The 22011-nt window shown below is 53.2% G+C and overlaps 1 pseudogene; it reads left to right on the forward strand.

Moving 5' to 3' along the window:
* Positions 1–22011, forward strand: part of LOC137319213 (transforming growth factor beta-1-induced transcript 1 protein-like) — a 37790-nt pseudogene that overhangs the window by 3828 nt on the left and 11951 nt on the right.

Genomic DNA, 22011 nt, shown 5'->3' on the forward strand with positions numbered 1-22011 from the left:
CAGACGCCCTCCTGGCTGATCTGGAGACCACCACCTCCCACATCTCCAAGAGACCCGTGCTACTGCCTGACTCTCCTGGGGCAAGACCCATGGACACTGGGACGATCTGCAGCCCAGTGATGCACAGTAACGGGCACAGGATGGAGAGTCCAGAGCCCACACAGCCTCCACCACCGGCCTACACACCACAACAGGTAAAGGACGAAACATCACACCGTCCGCAGTCTGTACAGATATCACCCCGAGAGAGAGGGGACTGAGAGACACCAGTCAGTGTACAGATATCACCCCGAGAGAGAGGGGACTGAGAGAGACCAGTCAGTGTACAGATATCTCCCGAGAGAGAGGAGACTGAGAGACACCAGTCAGTGTACAGATATCTCCCTGAGAGAGAGGGGACTGAGAGACACCAGTCAGTGTACAGATATCTCCCTGAGAGAGAGGAGACTGAGAGACACCAGTCAGTGTACAGATATCTCCCTGAGAGAGAGGAGACTGAGAGACACCAGTCAGTGTACAGATATCTCCCTGAGAGAGAGGAGACTGAGAGACACCAGTCAGTGTACAGATATCTCCCTGAGAGAGAGGGACTGAGAGACACAGTCAGTGTAGAGATATCTCCCTGAGAGAGAGGGGACTGAGAGACACCAGTCAGTGTACAGATATCTCCCTGAGAGAGAGGGACTGAGAGACACCAGTCAGTGTACAGATATCTCCCTGAGAGAGAGGGGACTGAGAGACACCAGTCAGTGTACAGATATCTCCCCGAGAGAGAGGGGACTGAGAGACACAGTCAGTGTACAGATATCTCCCCGAGAGAGAGGGGACTGAGAGACACCAGTCAGTGTACAGATATCTCCCCGAGAGAGAGGGGACTGAGAGACACCAGTCAGTGTACAGATATCTCCCCGAGAGAGAGGGGACTGAGAGACACCAGTCAGTGTTCAGATATCTCCGAGAGAGAGTGGGACTGAGAGACACCAGTCAGTGTACAGATATCTCCCTGAGAGAGAGGGGACTGAGAGACACCAGTCAGTGTACAGATATCTCCCAGAGAGAGAGGGGGACTGAGAGACACCAGTCAGTGTTCAGATATCTCCGAGAGAGAGTGGGACTGAGAGACACCAGTCAGTGTACAGATGTCTCCCTGAGAGAGAGGGGACTGAGAGACACCAGTCAGTGTTCAGATATCTCCGAGAGAGAGTGGGACTGAGAGACACCAGTCAGTGTGCAGATATCTCCCTGAGAGAGAGAGGGGACTGAGAGACACCAGTCAGTGTACAGATATCTCCCTGAGAGAGAGGGGACTGAGAGACACCAGTCAGTGTACAGATATCTACCAGAGAGAGAGGGGACTGAGAGACACCAGTCAGTGTACAGATATCTCCCAGAGAGAGAGGGGACTGAGAGACACCAGTCAGTGTACAGATATCTCCCTGAGAGAGGGCACTGAGAGACACCAGTCAGTGTACAGATATCTCCCCGAGAGAGAGGGGACTGAGAGACACCAGTCAGTGTACAGATATCTCCCCGAGAGAGAGGGGACTGAGAGACACCAGTCAGTGTTCAGATATCTCCGAGAGAGAGTGGGACTGAGAGACACCAGTCAGTGCACAGATATCTCCCTGAGAGAGAGAGGGGACTGAGAGACACCAGTCAGTGTACAGATATCTCCCTGAGAGAGAGGGGACTGAGAGACACCAGTCAGTGTACAGATATCTCCCAGAGAGAGAGGGGGACTGAGAGACACCAGTCAGTGTTCAGATATCTCCGAGAGAGAGTGGGACTGAGAGACACCAGTCAGTGTACAGATGTCTCCCTGAGAGAGAGGGGACTGAGAGACACCAGTCAGTGTTCAGATATCTCCGAGAGAGAGTGGGACTGAGAGACACCAGTCAGTGTACAGATATCTCCCTGAGAGAGAGAGGGGACTGAGAGACACCAGTCAGTGTACAGATATCTCCCTGAGAGAGAGGGGACTGAGAGACACCAGTCAGTGTACAGATATCTCCCAGAGAGAGAGGGACTGAGAGACACCAGTCAGTGTACAGATATCTCCCTGAGAGAGAGGACTGAGAGACACCAGTCAGTGTACAGATATCTCCCTGAGGGAGAGGGGACTGAGAGACACCAGTCAGTGTACAGATATCTCCCTGAGAGAGGGGACTGAGAGACACCAGTCAGTGTACAGATATCTCCCTGAGAGAGAGGGGACTGAGAGACACCAGTCAGTGTACAGATATCTCCCAGAGAGAGAGGGGACTGAGAGACACCAGTCAGTGTACAGATATCTCCCTGAGAGAGAGGGGACTGAGAGACACCAGTCAGTGTACAGATATCACCCCGAGAGACAGGGGACTGAGAGAGACCAGTCAGTGTACAGATATCTCCCCGAGAGAGAGGGGACTGAGAGAGACCAGTCAGTGTTCAGATATCTCCCTGAGAGAGAGGGGACTGAGAGACACCAGTCAGTGCACAGATATCTCCCTGAGAGAGAGGGGACTGAGAGACACCAGTCAGTGTACAGATATCTCCCTGAGAGAGAGAGGACTGAGAGACACCAGTCAGTGTACAGATATCTCCCTGAGAGAGAGAGGACTGAGAGACACCAGTCAGTGTCCAGATATCTCCCCGAGAGAGAGGGACTGAGAGACACCAGTCAGTGTACAGATATCTCCATGAGAGAGAGGGGACTGAGAGACACCAGTCAGTGTACAGATATCTCCCTGAGAGAGAGAGGACTGAGAGACACCAGTCAGTGTACAGATATCTCCCCGAGAGAGAGGGACTGAGAGACACCAGTCAGTGTACAGATATCTCCCTGAGAGAGAGGGGACTGAGAGACACCAGTCAGTGTGCAGATATCTCCCTGAGAGAGAGGGACTGAGAGACACCAGTCAGTGTGCAGATATCTCCCTGAGAGAGAGGGGACTGAGAGACACCAGTCAGTGTACAGATATCTCCCCGAGAGAGAGGGGACTGAGAGACACCAGTCAGTGTACAGATATCTCCCTGAGAGAGAGGGACTGAGAGACACCAGTCAGTGTACAGATATCTCCCTGAGAGAGAGGGGACTGAGAGACACCAGTCAGTGTGCAGATATCTCCCCGAGAGAGGGGACTGAGAGACACCAGTCAGTGTACAGATATCTCCCTGAGAGAGAGAGGACTGAGAGACACCAGTCAGTGTACAGATATCTCCCTGAGGGAGAGGGGACTGAGAGACACCAGTCAGTGTACAGATATCTCCCTGAGAGAGTGGGGACTGAGAGACACCAGTCAGTGTACAGATATCTCCCTGAGAGAGGGGACTGAGAGACACCAGTCAGTGTGCAGATATCTCCCTGAGAGAGAGGGGACTGAGAGACACCAGTCAGTGTGCAGATATCTCCCTGAGAGAGAGCGGCCTGAGAGACACCAGTCAGTGTACACACATCTCCCTGAGAGAGAGGGGACTGAGAGACACCAGTCAGTGTACAGATATCTCCCTGAGAGAGAGGGGACTGAGAGACACCAGTCAGTGTACAGATATCTCCCTGAGAGAGAGGGGACTGAGAGACACCAGTCAGTGTATAGATATCTCCCTGAGAGAGAGGGGACTGAGAGAGACCAGTCAGTGTTCAGATATCTCCGAGAGAGAGTGGGACTGAGAGACACCAGTCAGTGTACAGATATCTCCCTGAGAGAGAGAGGGGACTGAGAGACACCAGTCAGTGTACAGATATCTCCCTGAGAGAGAGGGGACTGAGAGACACCAGTCAGTGTACAGATATCTCCCAGAGAGAGAGGGGACTGAGAGACACCAGTCAGTGTACAGATATCTCCCTGAGAGAGAGGGGACTGAGAGACACCAGTCAGTGTACAGATATCTCCCTGAGAGAGGGGACTGAGAGACACCAGTCAGTGTACAGATATCTCCCTGAGAGAGAGGGGACTGAGAGACACCAGTCAGTGTACAGATATCTCCCTGAGAGAGAGGGGACTGAGAGACACCAGTCAGTGTACAGATATCTCCCAGAGAGAGAGGGGACTGAGAGACACCAGTCAGTGTACAGATATCTCCCCGAGAGAGAGGACTGAGAGACACCAGTCAGTGCACAGATATCTCCCCGAGAGAGAGGACTGAGAGACACCAGTCAGTGTACAGATATCTCCCTGAGAGAGGGGACTGAGAGACACCAGTCAGTGTACAGATATCTCCCTGAGGGAGAGGGGACTGAGAGACACCAGTCAGTGTACAGATATCTCCCTGAGAGAGTGGGGACTGAGAGACACCAGTCAGTGTACAGATATCTCCCTGAGAGAGTGGGGACTGAGAGACACCAGTCAGTGTACAGATATCTCCCTGAGAGAGAGGGGACTGAGAGACACCAGTCAGTGTACAGATATCTCCCTGAGAGAGGGGACTGAGAGACACCAGTCAGTGTGCAGATATCTCCCTGAGAGAGAGGGGACTGAGAGACACCAGTCAGTGTGCAGATATCTCCCTGAGAGAGAGGGGCCTGAGAGACACCAGTCAGTGTACAGATATCTCCCTGAGAGAGAGGGGACTGAGAGACACCAGTCAGTGTACAGATATCTCCCTGAGAGAGAGGGGACTGAGAGACACCAGTCAGTGTACAGATATCTCCCTGAGAGAGAGGGGACTGAGAGACACCAGTCAGTGTACAGATATCTCCCTGAGAGAGAGAGGACTGAGAGACACCAGTCAGTGTACAGATATCTCCCTGAGAGAGAGGGACTGAGAGACACCAGTCAGTGTACAGATATCTCCCTGAGAGAGAGGGGCCTGAGAGACACCAGTCAGTGTTCAGATATCTCCGAGAGAGAGTGGGACTGAGAGACACCAGTCAGTGTACAGATATCTCCCTGAGAGAGAGAGGGGACTGAGAGACACCAGTCAGTGTACAGATATCTCCCTGAGAGAGAGGGGACTGAGAGACACCAGTCAGTGTACAGATATCTCCCAGAGAAAGAGGGGACTGAGAGACACCAGTCAGTGTACAGATATCTCCCTGAGAGAGAGGGGACTGAGAGACACCAGTCAGTGCACAGATATCTCCCTGAGAGAGGAGACTGAGAGACACCAGTCAGTGTTCAGATATCTCCGAGAGAGAGTGGGACTGAGAGACACCAGTCAGTGTGCAGATATCTCCCTGAGAGAGAGAGGGGACTGAGAGACACCAGTCAGTGTACAGATATCTCCCTGAGAGAGAGGGGACTGAGAGACACCAGTCAGTGTACAGATATCTACCAGAGAGAGAGGGGACTGAGAGACACCAGTCAGTGTACAGATATCTCCCAGAGAGAGAGGGGACTGAGAGACACCAGTCAGTGTACAGATATCTCCCTGAGAGAGGGCACTGAGAGACACCAGTCAGTGTACAGATATCTCCCCGAGAGAGAGGGGACTGAGAGACACCAGTCAGTGTACAGATATCTCCCCGAGAGAGAGGGGACTGAGAGACACCAGTCAGTGTTCAGATATCTCCGAGAGAGAGTGGGACTGAGAGACACCAGTCAGTGCACAGATATCTCCCTGAGAGAGAGAGGGGACTGAGAGACACCAGTCAGTGTACAGATATCTCCCTGAGAGAGAGGGGACTGAGAGACACCAGTCAGTGTACAGATATCTCCCTGAGAGAGAGGGGACTGAGAGACACCAGTCAGTGTACAGATATCTCCCAGAGAGAGAGGGGACTGAGAGACACCAGTCAGTGTACAGATATCTCCCTGAGAGAGAGGGGACTGAGAGACACCAGTCAGTGCACAGATATCTCCCTGAGAGAGGAGACTGAGAGACACCAGTCAGTGTTCAGATATCTCCGAGAGAGAGTGGGACTGAGAGACACCAGTCAGTGTGCAGATATCTCCCTGAGAGAGAGAGGGGACTGAGAGACACCAGTCAGTGTACAGATATCTCCCTGAGAGAGAGGGGACTGAGAGACACCAGTCAGTGTACAGATATCTACCAGAGAGAGAGGGGACTGAGAGACACCAGTCAGTGTACAGATATCTCCCAGAGAGAGAGGGGACTGAGAGACACCAGTCAGTGTACAGATATCTCCCTGAGAGAGGGCACTGAGAGACACCAGTCAGTGTACAGATATCTCCCCGAGAGAGAGGGGACTGAGAGACACCAGTCAGTGTACAGATATCTCCCCGAGAGAGAGGGGACTGAGAGACACCAGTCAGTGTTCAGATATCTCCGAGAGAGAGTGGGACTGAGAGACACCAGTCAGTGCACAGATATCTCCCTGAGAGAGAGAGGGGACTGAGAGACACCAGTCAGTGTACAGATATCTCCCTGAGAGAGAGGGGACTGAGAGACACCAGTCAGTGTACAGATATCTCCCAGAGAGAGAGGGGACTGAGAGACACCAGTCAGTGTTCAGATATCTCCGAGAGAGAGTGGGACTGAGAGACACCAGTCAGTGTACAGATGTCTCCCTGAGAGAGAGGGGACTGAGAGACACCAGTCAGTGTTCAGATATCTCCGAGAGAGAGTGGGACTGAGAGACACCAGTCAGTGTACAGATATCTCCCTGAGAGAGAGAGGGGACTGAGAGACACCAGTCAGTGTACAGATATCTCCCTGAGAGAGAGGGGACTGAGAGACACCAGTCAGTGTACAGATATCTCCCAGAGAGAGAGGGGACTGAGAGACACCAGTCAGTGTACAGATATCTCCCTGAGAGAGAGGGGACTGAGAGACACCAGTCAGTGTACAGATATCTCCCTGAGAGAGGGGACTGAGAGACACCAGTCAGTGTACAGATATCTCCCTGAGAGAGAGGGGACTGAGAGACACCAGTCAGTGTACAGATATCTCCCAGAGAGAGAGGGGACTGAGAGACACCAGTCAGTGTACAGATATCTCCCTGAGAGAGAGGGGACTGAGAGACACCAGTCAGTGTACAGATATCACCCCGAGAGACAGGGGACTGAGAGAGACCAGTCAGTGTACAGATATCTCCCCGAGAGAGAGGGGACTGAGAGAGACCAGTCAGTGTTCAGATATCTCCCTGAGAGAGAGGGGACTGAGAGACACCAGTCAGTGCACAGATATCTCCCTGAGAGAGAGGGGACTGAGAGACACCAGTCAGTGTACAGATATCTCCCTGAGAGAGAGAGGACTGAGAGACACCAGTCAGTGTACAGATATCTCCCTGAGAGAGAGAGGACTGAGAGACACCAGTCAGTGTCCAGATATCTCCCCGAGAGAGAGGGACTGAGAGACACCAGTCAGTGTACAGATATCTCCCTGAGAGAGAGGGGACTGAGAGACACCAGTCAGTGTACAGATATCTCCCTGAGAGAGAGAGGACTGAGAGACACCAGTCAGTGTACAGATATCTCCCCGAGAGAGAGGGACTGAGAGACACCAGTCAGTGTACAGATATCTCCCTGAGAGAGAGGGGACTGAGAGACACCAGTCAGTGTGCAGATATCTCTCTGAGAGAGAGGGACTGAGAGACACCAGTCAGTGTGCAGATATCTCCCTGAGAGAGAGGGGACTGAGAGACACCAGTCAGTGTACAGATATCTCCCCGAGAGAGAGGGGACTGAGAGACACCAGTCAGTGTACAGATATCTCCCTGAGAGAGAGGGACTGAGAGACACCAGTCAGTGTACAGATATCTCCCTGAGAGAGAGGGGACTGAGAGACACCAGTCAGTGTGCAGATATCTCCCCGAGAGAGAGGGGACTGAGAGACACCAGTCAGTGTACAGATATCTCCCTGAGAGAGAGAGGACTGAGAGACACCAGTCAGTGTACAGATATCTCCCTGAGAGAGAGGGACTGAGAGACACCAGTCAGTGTACAGATATCTCCCTGAGAGAGAGGGGACTGAGAGACACCAGTCAGTGTGCAGATATCTCCCTGAGAGAGAGGGACTGAGAGACATCAGTCAGTGTACAGATATCTCCCTGAGAGAGGGGACTGAGAGACACCAGTCAGTGCACAGATATCTCCCTGAGAGAGAGGGGACTGAGAGACACCAGTCAGTGTACAGATATCTCCCCGAGAGAGAGGACTGAGAGACACCAGTCAGTGCACAGATATCTCCCCGAGAGAGAGGACTGAGAGACACCAGTCAGTGTACAGATATCTCCCTGAGAGAGTGGGGACTGAGAGACACCAGTCAGTGTACAGATATCTCCCTGAGAGAGAGGGGACTGAGAGACACCAGTCAGTGTACAGATATCTCCCTGAGAGAGGGGACTGAGAGACACCAGTCAGTGTGCAGATATCTCCCTGAGAGAGAGGGGACTGAGAGACACCAGTCAGTGTGCAGATATCTCCCTGAGAGAGAGGGGCCTGAGAGACACCAGTCAGTGTACAGATATCTCCCTGAGAGAGAGGGGACTGAGAGACACCAGTCAGTGTACAGATATCTCCCTGAGAGAGAGGGGACTGAGAGACACCAGTCAGTGTACAGATATCTCCCTGAGAGAGAGGGGACTGAGAGACACCAGTCAGTGTACAGATATCTCCCTGAGAGAGAGAGGACTGAGAGACACCAGTCAGTGTACAGATATCTCCCTGAGAGAGAGGGACTGAGAGACACCAGTCAGTGTACAGATATCTCCCTGAGAGAGAGGGGCCTGAGAGACACCAGTCAGTGTTCAGATATCTCCGAGAGAGAGTGGGACTGAGAGACACCAGTCAGTGTACAGATATCTCCCTGAGAGAGAGAGGGGACTGAGAGACACCAGTCAGTGTACAGATATCTCCCTGAGAGAGAGGGGACTGAGAGACACCAGTCAGTGTACAGATATCTCCCAGAGAGAGAGGGGACTGAGAGACACCAGTCAGTGTACAGATATCTCCCTGAGAGAGAGGGGACTGAGAGACACCAGTCAGTGCACAGATATCTCCCTGAGAGAGGAGACTGAGAGACACCAGTCAGTGTTCAGATATCTCCGAGAGAGAGTGGGACTGAGAGACACCAGTCAGTGTGCAGATATCTCCCTGAGAGAGAGAGGGGACTGAGAGACACCAGTCAGTGTACAGATATCTCCCTGAGAGAGAGGGGACTGAGAGACACCAGTCAGTGTACAGATATCTACCAGAGAGAGAGGGGACTGAGAGACACCAGTCAGTGTACAGATATCTCCCAGAGAGAGAGGGGACTGAGAGACACCAGTCAGTGTACAGATATCTCCCTGAGAGAGGGCACTGAGAGACACCAGTCAGTGTACAGATATCTCCCCGAGAGAGAGGGGACTGAGAGACACCAGTCAGTGTACAGATATCTCCCCGAGAGAGAGGGGACTGAGAGACACCAGTCAGTGTTCAGATATCTCCGAGAGAGAGTGGGACTGAGAGACACCAGTCAGTGCACAGATATCTCCCTGAGAGAGAGAGGGGACTGAGAGACACCAGTCAGTGTACAGATATCTCCCTGAGAGAGAGGGGACTGAGAGACACCAGTCAGTGTACAGATATCTCCCAGAGAGAGAGGGGACTGAGAGACACCAGTCAGTGTTCAGATATCTCCGAGAGAGAGTGGGACTGAGAGACACCAGTCAGTGTACAGATGTCTCCCTGAGAGAGAGGGGACTGAGAGACACCAGTCAGTGTTCAGATATCTCCGAGAGAGAGTGGGACTGAGAGACACCAGTCAGTGTACAGATATCTCCCTGAGAGAGAGAGGGGACTGAGAGACACCAGTCAGTGTACAGATATCTCCCTGAGAGAGAGGGGACTGAGAGACACCAGTCAGTGTACAGATATCTCCCAGAGAGAGAGGGGACTGAGAGACACCAGTCAGTGTACAGATATCTCCCTGAGAGAGAGGGGACTGAGAGACACCAGTCAGTGTACAGATATCTCCCTGAGAGAGGGGACTGAGAGACACCAGTCAGTGTACAGATATCTCCCTGAGAGAGAGGGGACTGAGAGACACCAGTCAGTGTACAGATATCTCCCAGAGAGAGAGGGGACTGAGAGACACCAGTCAGTGTACAGATATCTCCCTGAGAGAGAGGGGACTGAGAGACACCAGTCAGTGTACAGATATCACCCCGAGAGACAGGGGACTGAGAGAGACCAGTCAGTGTACAGATATCTCCCCGAGAGAGAGGGGACTGAGAGAGACCAGTCAGTGTTCAGATATCTCCCTGAGAGAGAGGGGACTGAGAGACACCAGTCAGTGCACAGATATCTCCCTGAGAGAGAGGGGACTGAGAGACACCAGTCAGTGTACAGATATCTCCCTGAGAGAGAGAGGACTGAGAGACACCAGTCAGTGTACAGATATCTCCCTGAGAGAGAGAGGACTGAGAGACACCAGTCAGTGTCCAGATATCTCCCCGAGAGAGAGGGACTGAGAGACACCAGTCAGTGTACAGATATCTCCCTGAGAGAGAGGGGACTGAGAGACACCAGTCAGTGTACAGATATCTCCCTGAGAGAGAGAGGACTGAGAGACACCAGTCAGTGTACAGATATCTCCCCGAGAGAGAGGGACTGAGAGACACCAGTCAGTGTACAGATATCTCCCTGAGAGAGAGGGGACTGAGAGACACCAGTCAGTGTGCAGATATCTCTCTGAGAGAGAGGGACTGAGAGACACCAGTCAGTGTGCAGATATCTCCCTGAGAGAGAGGGGACTGAGAGACACCAGTCAGTGTACAGATATCTCCCCGAGAGAGAGGGGACTGAGAGACACCAGTCAGTGTACAGATATCTCCCTGAGAGAGAGGGACTGAGAGACACCAGTCAGTGTACAGATATCTCCCTGAGAGAGAGGGGACTGAGAGACACCAGTCAGTGTGCAGATATCTCCCCGAGAGAGAGGGGACTGAGAGACACCAGTCAGTGTACAGATATCTCCCTGAGAGAGAGAGGACTGAGAGACACCAGTCAGTGTACAGATATCTCCCTGAGAGAGAGGGACTGAGAGACACCAGTCAGTGTACAGATATCTCCCTGAGAGAGAGGGGACTGAGAGACACCAGTCAGTGTGCAGATATCTCCCTGAGAGAGAGGGACTGAGAGACATCAGTCAGTGTACAGATATCTCCCTGAGAGAGGGGACTGAGAGACACCAGTCAGTGCACAGATATCTCCCTGAGAGAGAGGGGACTGAGAGACACCAGTCAGTGTACAGATATCTCCCCGAGAGAGAGGACTGAGAGACACCAGTCAGTGCACAGATATCTCCCCGAGAGAGAGGACTGAGAGACACCAGTCAGTGTACAGATATCTCCCTGAGAGAGAGGGGACTGAGAGACACCAGTCAGTGTACAGATATCTCCCTGAGGGAGAGGGGACTGAGAGACACCAGTCAGTGTACAGATATCTCCCTGAGAGAGTGGGGACTGAGAGACACCAGTCAGTGTACAGATATCTCCCTGAGAGAGGGGACTGAGAGACACCAGTCAGTGTGCAGATATCTCCCTGAGAGAGAGGGGACTGAGAGACACCAGTCAGTGTGCAGATATCTCCCTGAGAGAGAGGGGCCTGAGAGACACCAGTCAGTGTACAGATATCTCCCTGAGAGAGAGGGGACTGAGAGACACCAGTCAGTGTACAGATATCTCCCTGAGAGAGAGGGGACTGAGAGACACCAGTCAGTGTACAGATATCTCCCTGAGAGAGAGGGGACTGAGAGACACCAGTCAGTGTATAGATATCTCCCTGAGAGAGAGGGGACTGAGAGAGACCAGTCAGTGTTCAGATATCTCCGAGAGAGAGTGGGACTGAGAGACACCAGTCAGTGTACAGATATCTCCCTGAGAGAGAGAGGGGACTGAGAGACACCAGTCAGTGTACAGATATCTCCCTGAGAGAGAGGGGACTGAGAGACACCAGTCACTGTACAGATATCTCCCAGAGAGAGAGGGGACTGAGAGACACCAGTCAGTGTACAGATATCTCCCTGAGAGAGAGGGGACTGAGAGACACCAGTCAGTGTACAGATATCTCCCTGAGAGAGGGGACTGAGAGACACCAGTCAGTGTACAGATATCTCCCTGAGAGAGAGGGGACTGAGAGACACCAGTCAGTGTACAGATATCTCCCAGAGAGAGAGGGGACTGAGAGACACCAGTCAGTGTACAGATATCTCCCCGAGAGAGAGGACTGAGAGACACCAGTCAGTGCACAGATATCTCCCCGAGAGAGAGGACTGAGAGACACCAGTCAGTGTACAGATATCTCCCTGAGAGAGAGGGGACTGAGAGACACCAGTCAGTGTACAGATATCTCCCTGAGGGAGAGGGGACTGAGAGACACCAGTCAGTGTACAGATATCTCCCTGAGAGAGTGGGGACTGAGAGACACCAGTCAGTGTACAGATATCTCCCTGAGAGAGTGGGGACTGAGAGACACCAGTCAGTGTACAGATATCTCCCTGAGAGAGAGGGGACTGAGAGACACCAGTCAGTGTACAGATATCTCCCTGAAAGAGGGGACTGAGAGACACCAGTCAGTGTGCAGATATCTCCCTGAGAGAGAGGGGACTGAGAGACACCAGTCAGTGTGCAGATATCTCCCTGAGAGAGAGGGGCCTGAGAGACACCAGTCAGTGTACAGATATCTCCCTGAGAGAGAGGGGACTGAGAGACACCAGTCAGTGTACAGATATCTCCCTGAGAGAGAGGGGACTGAGAGACACCAGTCAGTGTACAGATATCTCCCTGAGAGAGAGGGGACTGAGAGACACCAGTCAGTGTACAGATATCTCCCTGAGAGAGAGAGGACTGAGAGACACCAGTCAGTGTACAGATATCTCCCTGAGAGAGAGGGACTGAGAGACACCAGTCAGTGTACAGATATCTCCCTGAGAGAGAGGGGCCTGAGAGACACCAGTCAGTGTTCAGATATCTCCGAGAGAGAGTGGGACTGAGAGACACCAGTCAGTGTACAGATATCTCCCTGAGAGAGAGAGGGGACTGAGAGACACCAGTCAGTGTACAGATATCTCCCTGAGAGAGAGGGGACTGAGAGACACCAGTCAGTGTACAGATATCTCCCAGAGAGAGAGGGGACTGAGAGACACCAGTCAGTGTACAGATATCTCCCTGAGAGAGAGGGGACTGAGAGACACCAGTCAGTGCACAGATATCTCCCTGAGAGAGAGGGGACTGAGAGACACCAGTCAGTGTACAGATATCTCCCTGAGAGAGAGGGGACTGAGAGACACCAGTCAGTGTACAGATATCTCCCAGAGAGAGAGGGGACTGAGAGACACCAGTCAGTGTACAGATATCTCCCCGAGAGAGAGGACTGAGAGACACCAGTCAGTGCACAGATATCTCCCCGAGAGAGAGGACTGAGAGACACCAGTCAGTGTACAGATATCTCCCTGAGAGAGAGGGGACTGAGAGACACCAGTCAGTGTACAGATATCTCCCTGAGGGAGAGGGGACTGAGAGACACCAGTCAGTGTACAGATATCTCCCTGAGAGAGGGGACTGAGAGACACCAGTCAGTGTGCAGATATCTCCCTGAGAGAGAGGGGACTGAGAGACACCAGTCAGTGTGCAGATATCTCCCTGAGAGAGAGGGGCCTGAGAGACACCAGTCAGTGCACAGATATCTCCCTGAGAGAGAGGGGACTGAGAGACACCAGTCAGTGTACAGATATCTCCCTGAGAGAGAGGGGACTGAGAGACACCAGTCAGTGTACAGATATCTCCCTGAGAGAGAGGGGACTGAGAGACACCAGTCAGTGTACAGATATCTCCCTGAGAGAGAGAGGACTGAGAGACACCAGTCAGTGTACAGATATCTCCCTGAGAGAGAGGGACTGAGAGACACCAGTCAGTGTACAGATATCTCCCTGAGAGAGAGGGGACTGAGAGACACCAGTCAGTGTACAGATATCTCCCTGAGAGAGAGAGACTGAGAGACACCAGTCAGTGTACAGATATCTCCCTGAGAGAGAGGGGACTGAGAGACACCAGTCAGTGTACAGATATCTCCCTGAGAGAGAGGGGCCTGAGAGACACCAGTCAGTGTACAGATATCTCCCTGAGAGAGAGGGGACTGAGAGACACCAGTCAGTGTAAAGATATCTCCCTGAGTGAGAGGGGCCTGAGAGACACCAGTCAGTGTACAGATATCTCCCTGAGAGAGAGGGGACTGAGAGACACCAGTCAGTGTACAGATATCTCCCTGAGAGAGAGGGGACTGAGAGACACCAGTCAGTGTATAGATATCTCCCTGAGAGAGAGGGGACTGAGAGAGACCAGTCAGTGTTCAGATATCTCCGAGAGAGAGTGGGACTGAGAGACACCAGTCAGTGTACAGATATCTCCCTGAGAGAGAGAGGGGACTGAGAGACACCAGTCAGTGTACAGATATCTCCCTGAGAGAGAGGGGACTGAGAGACACCAGTCAGTGTACAGATATCTCCCAGAGAGAGAGGGGACTGAGAGACACCAGTCAGTGTACAGATATCTCCCTGAGAGAGAGGGGACTGAGAGACACCAGTCAGTGTACAGATATCTCCCTGAGAGAGGGGACTGAGAGACACCAGTCAGTGTGCAGATATCTCCCTGAGAGAGAGGGACTGAGAGACACCAGTCAGTGTGCAGATATCTCCCTGAGAGAGAGGGGACTGAGAGACACCAGTCAATGTACAGATATCTCCCCGAGAGAGAGGGGACTGAGAGACACCAGTCAGTGTCCAGATATCTCCCTGAGAGAGAGGGACTGAGAGACACCAGTCAGTGTACAGATATCTCCCTGAGAGAGAGGGGACTGAGAGACACCAGTCAGTGTGCAGATATCTCCCCGAGAGAGAGGGGACTGAGAGACACCAGTCAGTGTACAGATATCTCCCTGAGAGAGAGAGGACTGAGAGACACCAGTCAGTGTACAGATATCTCCCTGAGAGAGAGGGACTGAGAGACACCAGTCAGTGTACAGATATCTCCCTGAGAGAGAGGGGACTGAGAGACACCAGTCAGTGTGCAGATATCTCCCTGAGAGAGAGGGACTGAGAGACATCAGTCAGTGTACAGATATCTCCCTGAGAGAGGGGACTGAGAGACACCAGTCAGTGTACAGATATCTCCCCGAGAGAGAGGGGACTGAGAGACACCAGTCAGTGTACAGATATCTCCCTGAGGGAGAGGGGACTGAGAGACACCAGTCAGTGTACAGATATCTCCCTGAGAGAGTGGGGACTGAGAGACACCAGTCAGTGTACAGATATCTCCCTGAGAGAGTGGGGACTGAGAGACACCAGTCAGTGTACAGATATCTCCCTGAGAGAGAGGGGACTGAGAGACACCAGTCAGTGTACAGATATCTCCCTGAGAGAGAGGGGACTGAGAGACACCAGTCAGTGTACAGATATCTCCCCGAGAGAGAGGACTGAGAGACACCAGTCAGTGCACAGATATCTCCCCGAGAGAGAGGACTGAGAGACACCAGTCAGTGCACAGATATCTCCCCGAGAGAGAGAGGGACTGAGAGACACCAGTCAGTGTACAGATATCTCCCTGAGAGAGAGAGGGACTGAGAGACACCAGTCAGTGTACAGATATCTCCCTGAGGGAGAGGGGACTGAGAGACACCAGTCAGTGTACAGATATCTCCCTGAGAGAGAGGGGACTGAGAGACACCAGTCAGTGTACAGATATCTCCCTGAGAGAGGGGACTGAGAGACACCAGTCAGTGTGCAGATATCTCCCTGAGAGAGAGGGGACTGAGAGACACCAGTCAGTGTGCAGATATCTCCCTGAGAGAGAGGGGCCTGAGAGACACCAGTCAGTGTACAGATATCTCCCTGAGAGAGAGGGGACTGAGAGACACCAGTCAGTGTACAGATATCTCCCTGAGAGAGAGGGGACTGAGAGACACCAGTCAGTGTACAGATATCTCCCTGAGAGAGAGGGGACTGAGAGACACCAGTCAGTGTACAGATATCTCCCTGAGAGAGAGAGGACTGAGAGACACCAGTCAGTGTACAGATATCTCCCTGAGAGAGAGGGACTGAGAGACACCAGTCAGTGTACAGATATCTCCCTGAGAGAGAGGGGACTGAGAGACACCAGTCAGTGTACAGATATCTCCCTGAGAGAGAGAGACTGAGAGACACCAGTCAGTGTACAGATATCTCCCTGAGAGAGAGGGGACTGAGAGACACCAGTCAGTGTACAGATATCTCCCTGAGAGAGAGGGGCCTGAGAGACACCAGTCAGTGTACAGATATCTCCCTGAGAGAGAGGGGACTGAGAGACACCAGTCAGTGTAAAGATATCTCCCTGAGTGAGAGGGGCCTGAGAGACACCAGTCAGTGCACAGATATCTCCCTGAGAGAGAGGGGACTGAGAGACACCAGTCAGTGTACAGATATCTCCCTGAGAGAGAGGGGACTGAGAGACACCAGTCAGTGTGCAGATATCTCCCTGAGAGAGAGGGGACTGAGAGATACCAGTCAGTGTACAGATATCTCCCTGAGAGAGAGAGACTGAGAGACACCAGTCAGTGTACAGATATCTCCCTGAGAGAGAGGGACTGAGAGACACCAGTCAGTGTACAGATATCTCCCTGAGAGAGAGGGGACTGAGAGACACCAGTCAGTGTACAGATATCTCCCTGAGAGAGAGGGGACTGAGAGACACCAGTCAGTGTACAGATATCTCCCTGAGAGAGAGGGGACTGAGAGACACCAGTCAGTGCACAGATATCTCCCCGAGAGAGAGGGGACTGAGAGACACCAGTCAGTGTACAGATATCTCCCTGAGAGAGAGGGGACTGAGAGACACCAGTCAGTGCACAGATATCTTCCCGAGAGAGAGGGGACTGAGAGACACCAGTCAGTGTACAGATATCTCCCTGAGAGAGAGGGGACTGAGAGACACCAGTGTGTACAGATATCTCCCTTTAATTCCCTCCTTCTCGTTCTCCTACAGACAGTGAATGCAGCTTTGGTTTCAGACTCAACCCGTTCAGGCCCTCCGACTGGAGATAAGGATCATCTCTACAGGTAATAGTTACCGATGTTATTGCAGTGAAACAATGGATCAGAGGGGGAAAGGACAGTGTATCTAACGCACCGTGAGACCCGGTCCCAGAGGGGGAAAGGACAGTGTATCTAACGCACCGTGAGACCCGGTCCCAGAGGGGGAAAGGACAGTGTATCTAACGCACCGTGAGACCCGGTCCCAGAGGGGGAAAGGACAGTGTATCTCACGCACCGTGAGACCCGGTCCCAGAGGGGGAAAGGACAGTGTATCTAACGCACCGTGAGACCCGGTCCCAGAGGGGGAAAGGACAGTGTGTCTAACGCACTGTGAGACCCGGTCCCAGAGGGGGAAAGGACAGTGTATCTAACACACTGTGAGACCCGGTCCCAGAGGGGGAAAGGACAGTGTATCTAACGCACTGTGAGACCCGGTCCCAGAGGGGAAAGGACAGTGTATCTAACGCACTGTGAGACCCGGTCCCAGAGGGGGAAAGGACAGTGTATCTAACGCACTGTGGGACCCTGTCCCAGAGGGGGAAAGGACAGTGTATCTAACGCACTGAGCGACCCGGTCCCAGAGGGGGAAAGGACAGTGTGTCTAACGCACTGTCGGACTCACCCTTCCTTGCTGGTGAAGTTTCATTGTCTGACAGCTGTGCCGATTTGTCAGGAAGGACGTGGAATTTTTGGCCTCTGAGATAAGCAGGGTGCAGTTCTGAAAACTGTGGTTCACAGAATTAACCAGTGGACTATCTGATCCCGTCACATGGACAAACATTAAGGATCTCTTTCCGTGAGGTCTATTGTGAAGCAGATTATTCCTGACTGGGAGTAATGCAGGCTGGGTTGTCCTAATATCACCCCTTCAGTGTCTCAGAGAGACAGAATAAAGCCAAGTACAGTGCACAGTGGGTAAAAGGGAACGATTCACTCCTGTCTGGGACTGTACGGCCCCGTGTGTGTCTCAGTGTCAGCTCCTGTACATTGTACAGTACACAGTGGGTAAAAGGGAACGATTCACTCCTGTCTGGGACTGTACGGCCCCGTGTGTGTCTCAGTGTCAGCTCCTGTACATTGTACAGTACAAGTGGGTAAAAGGGAACGATTCACTCCTGTCTGGGACTGTATGGCCCCGTGTGTGTCTCAGTGTCAGCTCCTGTACATTGTACAGTACACAGTGGGTAAAAGGGAACGATTCACTCCTGTCTGGGACTGTACGGCCCCGTGTGTGTGTCAGTGTCAGCTCCTGTACATTGTACAGTACACAGTGGGTAAAAGGGAACGATTCACTCCTGTCTGGGACTGTACGGCCCCGTGTGTGTCTCAGTGTCAGCTCCTGTACATTGTACAGTACACAATGGGTAAAAGGGAACGATTCACTCCTGTCTGGGACTGTATGGCCCCGTGTGTGTCTCAGTGTCAGCTCCTGTACATTGTACAGTACACTGGGTAAAAGGGAACGATTCACTCCGGTCTGGGACTGTACGGCCCCGTGTGTGTCTCAGTGTCAGCTCCTGTACATTGTACAGTACACAATGGGTAAAAGGGAACGATTCACTCCTGTCTGGGACTGTACGGCCCCGTGTGTGTCTCAGTGTCAGCTCCTGTACATTGTACAGTACACAGTGGGTAAAAGGGAACGATTCACTCCTGTCTGGGACTGTACGGCCCCGTGTGTGTCTCAGTGTCAGCTCCTGTACATTGTACAGTACACAGTGGGTAAAAGGGAACGATTCACTCCTGTCTGGGACTGTATGGCCCCGTGTGTGTCTCAGTGTCAGCTCCTGTACATTGTACAGTACACAGTGGGTAAAAGGGGAATGATTCACTCCTGTCTGGGACTGTACGGCCCCGTGTGTGTCTCAGTGTCAGCTCCTGTACATTGTACAGTACACAGTGGGTAAAAGGGGAATGATTCACTCCTGTCTGGGACTGTACGGCCCCGTGTGTGTCTCAGTGTCAGCTCCTGTACATTGTACAGTACACAGTGGGTAAAAGGGAACGATTCACTCCTGTCTGGGACTGTACGGCCCAGTGTGTGTCTCAGTGTCAGCTCCTGTACATTGTACAGTACACAGTGGGTAAAAGGGAACGATTCACTCCTGTCTGGGACTGTACGGCCCCGTGTGTGTCTCAGTGTCAGCTCCTGTACATTGTACAGTACACAGTGGGTAAAAGGGAACGATTCACTCCTGTCTGGGACTGTACGGCCCCGTGTGTGTCTCAGTGTCAGCTCCTGTACATTGTACAGTACACAGTGGGTAAAAGGGAACGATTCACTCCTGTCTGGGACTGTATGGCCCCGTGTGTGTCTCAGTGTCAGCTCCTGTACATTGTACAGTACACAGTGGGTAAAAGGGGAATGATTCACTCCTGTCTGGGACTGTACGGCCCCGTGTGTGTCTCAGTGTCAGCTCCTGTACATTGTACAGTACACAGTGGGTAAAAGGGAACGATTCACTCCTGTCTGGGACTGTATGGCCCCGTGTGTGTCTCAGTGTCAGCTCCTGTACATTGTACAGTACACAGTGGGTAAAAGGGAACGATTCACTCCTGTCTGGGACTGTACGGCCCAGTGTGTGTCTCAGTGTCAGCTCCTGTACATTGTACAGTACACAGTGGGTAAAAGGGAACGATTCACTCCTGTCTGGGACTGTACGGCCCCGTGTGTGTCTCAGTGTCAGCTCCTGTACATTGTACAGTACACAGTGGGTAAAAGGGAATGATTCACTCCTGTCTGGGACTCTACGGCCCCGTGTGTGTCTCAGTGTCAGCTCCTGTACATTGTACAGTACACAGTGGGTAAAAGGGAACGATTCACTCCTGTCTGGGACTGTACGGCCCCGTGTGTGTCTCAGTGTCAGCTCCTGTACATTGTACAGTACACAGTGGGTAAAAGGGAATGATTCACTCCTGTCTGGGACTGTACGGCCCCGTGTGTGTCTCAGTGTCAGCTCCTGTACATTGTACAGTACACAGTGGGTAAAAGGGAACGATTCACTCCTGTCTGGGACTGTACGGCCCAGTGTGTGTCTCAGTGTCAGCTCCTGTACATTGTACAGTACACAGTGGGTAAAAGGGAACGATTCACTCCTGTCTGGGACTGTACGGCCCAGTGTGTGTCTCAGTGTCAGCTCCTGTACATTGTACAGTACACAGTGGGTAAAAGGGAACGATTCACTCCTGTCTGGGACTGTACGGCCCGTGTGTGTCTCAGTGTCAGCTCCTGTACATTGTACAGTACACAGTGGGTAAAAGGGAACGATTCACTCCTGTCTGGTACTGTACGGCCCGTGTGTGTCTCAGTGTCAGCTCCTGTACATTGTACAGTACACAGTGGGTAAAAGGGGACGATTCACTCCTGTCTGGGACTGTACGGCCCCGTGTGTGTCTCAGTGTCAGCTCCTGTACATTGTACAGTACACAGTGGGTAAAAGGGAACGATTCACTCCTGTCTGGGACTGTACGGCCATCTTTACGTAGCAGCCATGGCTCAGGCCGTCTCTCTCCCCCCTCTGGGTTCGAGCCCCGTAATCCAGGCCGACACTCCCCGGTTGCCCAGTACTGAGGGAGCGCCGCACTGTCGGAGGGTCGGTACTGAGGGAGCGCCGCACTGTCGGAGGGTCGGTACTGAGGGAGCGCCGCACTGTCGGAGGGTCGGTACTGAGGGAGCGCCGCACTGTCGGAGGGTCAGTACTGAGGGAGTGCCGCACTGTCGGAGGGTCAGTACTGAGGGAGCGCCGCACTGTCGGAGGGTCAGTACTGAGGGAGCGCCGCACTGTCGGAGGGTCGGTACTGAGGGAGCGCCGCACTGTCGGAGGGTCAGGACTGAGGGAGCGCCGCACTGTCGGAGGGTCAGTACTGAGGGAGCGCCGCACTGTCGGAGGGTCGGTACTGAGGGAGCGCCGCACTGTCGGAGGGTCAGTACTGAGGGAGCGCCGCACTGTCGGAGGGTCGGTACTGAGGGAGCGCCGCACTGTCGGAGGGTCAGTACTGAGGGAGCGCCGCACTGTCGGAGGGTCAGTACTGAGGGAGCGCCGCACTGTCGGAGGGTCGGTACTGAGGGAGCGCCGCACTGTCGGAGGGTCGGTACTGAGGGAGCGCCGCACTGTCGGAGGGTCGGTACTGAGGGAGCGCCGCACTGTCGGAGGGTCGGTACTGAGGGAGCGCCGCACTGTCGGGGGGTCGGTACTGAGGGAGCGCCGCACTGTCGGAGGGTCAGTACTGAGGGAGCGCCGCACTGTCGGAGGGTCGGTACTGAGGGAGCGCCGCACTGTCGGAGGGTCGGTACTGAGGGAGCGCCGCACTGTCGGAGGGTCAGTACTGAGGGAGCGCCGCACTGTCGGAGGGTCGGTACTGAGGGAGCGCCGCACTGTGGGAGGGTCAGTACTGAGGGAGCGCCGCACTGTCGGAGGGTCAGTACTGAGGGAGCGCCGCACTGTCGGAGGGTCGGTACTGAGGGAGCGCCGCACTGTCGGAGGGTCGGTACTGAGGGAGCGCCGCACTGTCGGAGGGTCGGTACTGAGGGAGCGCCGCACTGTCGGAGGGTCGGTACTGAGGGAGCGCCGCACTGTCGGAGGGTCAGTACTGAGGGAGCGCCACACTGTCGGAGGGTCGGTACTGAGGGAGCGCCGCACTGTCGGAGATGCCGTCTTTCGGATGAGACGTTAAACCGAGGGCCCCGTCTGCCCCTCTCAGGTGGGTGTAAAATCCCACGGCCACTATTGGAAGAAGAGCAGGGGGGAGTTCTCCCCGGGGTCCTGGGGCCGATATTTATCCCTCGACCAACATCACTAAAAAAACAGATGATCCGGGTCATTCTCACATTGCTGTTTGTGGGATCTTGCTGTGCGCAAATTGGCTGCTGCGTTTCCCACATTACAACATTCGGAAAAAAGTCCTTTGTGGGCCGTGAAATGCTTTGGGACGTCCTGAGGTGGTGAAAGGGGCTGGAGAAACGGGAGATCTTTCTTTCATTCCATAACTTGAGGTGGTGGATACAGGCTTTATCCAGCAGGAGGCCATTCAGTCCCTCGAGCCTGTTCTCCCCCCATTCAATCAGATGATGGCTGCTTTGTA

Source organism: Heptranchias perlo, unplaced genomic scaffold, assembly GCF_035084215.1.
Source record: "Heptranchias perlo isolate sHepPer1 unplaced genomic scaffold, sHepPer1.hap1 HAP1_SCAFFOLD_761, whole genome shotgun sequence".
In the NCBI taxonomy this organism is placed as follows: domain Eukaryota; kingdom Metazoa; phylum Chordata; class Chondrichthyes; order Hexanchiformes; family Hexanchidae; genus Heptranchias; species Heptranchias perlo.